General features: G+C 33.7%; 1 protein-coding gene across 5 annotated transcripts in view; it reads left to right on the plus strand.

Annotated features, from left to right (window-relative positions):
- LOC128880408 (uncharacterized) overlaps positions 1-4,243 on the plus strand; it is a 45,870-nt gene that overhangs the window by 18,874 nt on the left and 22,753 nt on the right. The gene's annotated exons all lie outside the window — the stretch shown is intronic.

The raw sequence follows: 4,243 nt of genomic DNA on the forward strand, positions 1-4,243 counted from the left end.
AAACCTAGGGACTTTTAGTTTATATGAATTTAATCTAGGGATACTTAGGGTTTATGAGTTAAACCTAGAAGTTTTTCGTTTTTGTGAGTTTAATCTAGGAATTCTTAGGATTTGTGAGTTAAACCTAGGATTTTTTCCTTTTTGTGAGTTTAATCTAGGAATTCTTAGCATTTATGAGTTAAACCTAGGATTTTTTCGTTTTTGTGAGTTTAATCTAGGAATTCGTAGTGTTTATGAGTTAAACCTAGGGATTTTTAGTTTATATGAATTTAATCTAGGGATACTTAGGGTTTGTGAGTGCAACATAGGTATTTTTAGCTTATATGAGTTAAACCTAGGGATTCTTAGTTCATGCAAGTTAAACCTAGGGATTCTTAGCTCATGTAAGTTAAACGTAGGGATTCTTAGCTCATGTGAGTTAAACATAGAAATTATTTCCATTCTGTAATCCTGAAACTAGGGATTCTTATCCCATATAAGTTAAATTTAGGAATTTTTCCATTCTGTTAGTTAAACCTAGGGATTCTTAGCTCATATCAGTTAAACTCAGAAATTATTTCCATTCTGTAAGCTAAAAGTAAAGATTCTTATCCCACATAAGTTAAATCTAGGAATGTTTTCCATTCTGTGACCTAAGCTTTCACTCCGTAATCGATAGCGCGAAATAAATATGTCCCGGAAATTTCGTACCGCAGACAAACGCATAACGCGAGTGTGCTTTGCGTACGAAGGTATTTTTTCCACGATGAAATCGGCCAAGTGAATCTTGACCCGATCGGATTGTGTACACTTGGTACCTTTGACGCTTGCCAGACCACCAAAGAAATTTCGAAAACCAGCAGCGGAATAGGCGCACTCGGGAACCTTGTTTCCTCGAAACCGACTCCATTTCTCCTGGGTTCCTTTGATTGCGAGTAGTATTCTCCATTCCTCGAATTTTCCAAAAGAATTCTAGCTTGGTTTGATTCGAAAGGAAATTCAACAAACGGCGGATTCTTCCTCGCCGGAACAGGAAACTATTTAATTTTATAATCCAAGGAAGTAAACGTCGTATCTTCAAATAATTCATATCGACATCCGTAACAAGAATTAGGCGAATAACAAATGGCACATCGACGAATCAAATAAAATTTGTCCTCGCGGTATGAAAATAAAAATAATAATTGACGAAGTAATTCCATCCTCAAATAATTCAACTCGATTAATTCCCTCTGTTAAATATTGAACTTTACGTCAGCCACGAATAGAAACGCGATCAGTTCGGCGTCGTTTTGAATGGCCCGAAAACACGATTAAAATAATAGTCGGAAGAATCGAACGTTCAGCTAATCGAACTTGTACGGTACATTGAGATGAATCCGAGCCGAAGGCCACAGTCTAAATTCGTCCCGTTGAATTTCAGCTCTTATCCCTCTCATGGGTCCTACACGTGACCTTCGGAACACCGACATTATAAATCGTCTACTTACCGAGAATTCCATTCCCAGAATTTGTTTAAAAACGAATAAACAATAATAAGTCCAAGGATAGAGTGGTGAATTTTATACTGCACGACCGAATACGAGAAAGTCACTTTTTCTTTCGGCAGAATTATTCCAATTATTTAACACTTTCGCTGCGAACGAAAATAAGTAGTCGTTTGTTGGGAGCTGCAATTGTGATATTTTTTTTTTTGTGAAAAATTTCTTACAAATGCTTTAATATGAGTATTTCGAAAAACATGTGGTAACTTATTGTGGTAACTTATTGTGGTAACTTATTTTATATATAATATGATTGCCGAACAAAAGAAATGAAAAGTGAAAGATAATAAAAATAAGCATATATTTTCAGTTGGACGCACATGTGCGTCATCCGCAGCGAAAGTGTTAAATCATACGTTATTGAAATATTCTAATATTTCTATACGATATTTGATCACTCGAAAACAGGAGTAGACGAAGAAATAAAGAGTTGAAAAAGCATCTATAAACTACCAAGCTGAACTCGACAAGTTCGCAATGCATTCTCCATTAGAACACGTAAACGTGTCCTGAATTCTATATTCTTCAATTCTAAAATTCCTAAATTCTATATTCTTGAATTCTAAACTTCTTAAATTCTAAAATTCCTAAATTCTATACCCTTAAATTATACAATTCCTAAATTCCTAAATTCTATACCCTTAAATTCTACAATTCCTAAATTCCTTATCTTTAAATTCTAAAATTCTTAAATACTATATGTTTAAATTCTAAAATTCCTAAATTCCTTATCCTGAAATTCTACAATTCATAAGTTCCTAATACTATATTCATAAATTTTAAAATTTCTAAATTCTATATTCTTGAAGTCTAAACTTCTAAAATTCTAAAATTCCTGCATTCTATATTCTTGAATTCTAAAATTCTTGAAATCTAAACTTCTGAAATTCTAAAATTTCTAAATTCTATACCCTTAAATTATACAATACCTAAATTCCTAAATTCTATACCCTTAAATTCTACAATTCCTAAGTTCCTTATCCTTAAATTCTAAAATTTCTAAACCCTATATTCTTGAAGTCTAAACTTCTTAAGTTCTAAAATTCCTGAATTCTATATCCTTGAATTCTCAAATTCCTAAATTCTTAATACTATATCCTTAAATTCTACAATTCCTAAATTTCTAATACTATATCCTTAAATTTTTAAATTTCAGAATTCTATATTCTTGAATTCTAAAATTCTAAAATTCTAAAATTCTAAAATTCTAAAATTCTAAAATTCTAAAATTTCATTAGAACACGTAAACAGTACTTCCCAGTTGATCCCGCGTCGATAGTGTTACACCCAACGTTCGATCCATCATCTCGATTCATTTTCCGCGAATTCAACGACGAATTTGAACATCGTATAGAGATCAGAAAGGAAGTCAACGACAGGAACAATCGGTTGGAATTGTAAACGACGGTAATTAGAATTACCAAACTATTGACGGATCGACGTGGCCCGGACGATGAATGCCGGTGATTGCAGTTGATTATTTTAATGACCCTGGAATACAATGGTACCAGGCATAGACACTTTTTTTTTTCTTTAATCGGTCAAGTGCGAACCATGTACTAATTACACCAGTTTTCATCCACGGGCCTGGTTTCGCGTTTGGAACGTTGCGCGCGAGATCGGATTAAATCTTATCGTAATTTATCGCACGGTTCGTTTCGAACAATGTCGAATTATACTTCTGCCAAGGAACTCCGCCATCCTCGCGGATTGAAAAAGTATGCAGCCCGAATTCGACTTACAGTTGACGTGGCCCAAATACAGCTGTGTGAACCTGGCATCCGACTTTTCAAAAATTAATCTTTTTTATGGTTGAAAACCATTCTGGTTTTGTTTTTCACTTTTAAATGTAATCAAACGGAAGTGAGCGAGTATGGATACATTTTGCGTTTGATTACATTAGTCGCTCAGCTAGGGGACAGGCTTTGTGTTTGATTACACTATTCGTTGAGCTACGGAATTGTGTTAACGTTTGATTACATTGGTCACTGAGCTATCAGATTAGTTTTGCATTAATAATAAATTACTTTTGCCTTTTCTGTATTCTAGTAAGTCGGTTTTCAATCACTGTCGTTCACTTTATAATTGAGGGCCTGCAAGTTTCTATAGAAAATGATAGTGTTTCGTTTGTAGTTGATTCTAGTAACAATGGTTTCGTTTGTACCTTCGTCAATTAATAATTAAAGCAAATTCAAAAAATAGACAGCACCCGACATTGAGATTACTGAAATCTGTTTTTTCCCTCTTATTTAGAATCGTTTGTATCCGTTTCTCCCGCTTTTCGTTTCGTTTGTACCTCAATAGTTTAACTTTTACACGCAATTGTTTATACGCGTAAGAGTGGAAGTCGTCAATTTTCAAGATTTTTAAAATCTGTTTTTTCCCTGTTCTTTACAATCGATTTTACTCGTTTGTACCGCTGTTGGTTTCGTTTTTACCTCAATACTTAAAATTTTACAAGCAATTTGCTGATACGGTTGAATTATAAAATTTAAACTATCGAGGTGAGGTTATCGAGGTTAAACTTAGAAGCGATGCGTTTTATTATTAAAAATGTAAGAATAGAAGGGAAATGCGAATATAAGTCTCCGAGTATTCTTTAACAATATTGTTTTATTTGAGGAGATCTGCTCGCAACGGACGCTAGCAAAGAAGTGACTTTTCCGGTCTGGGAAATTTATGAAAATATTCAACAACAGAAATTTATGAAAATATTCAAC

The sequence above is a fragment of the Hylaeus volcanicus genome, chromosome 7 (assembly GCF_026283585.1).
Source record: "Hylaeus volcanicus isolate JK05 chromosome 7, UHH_iyHylVolc1.0_haploid, whole genome shotgun sequence".
Lineage (NCBI taxonomy): Eukaryota > Metazoa > Arthropoda > Insecta > Hymenoptera > Colletidae > Hylaeus > Hylaeus volcanicus.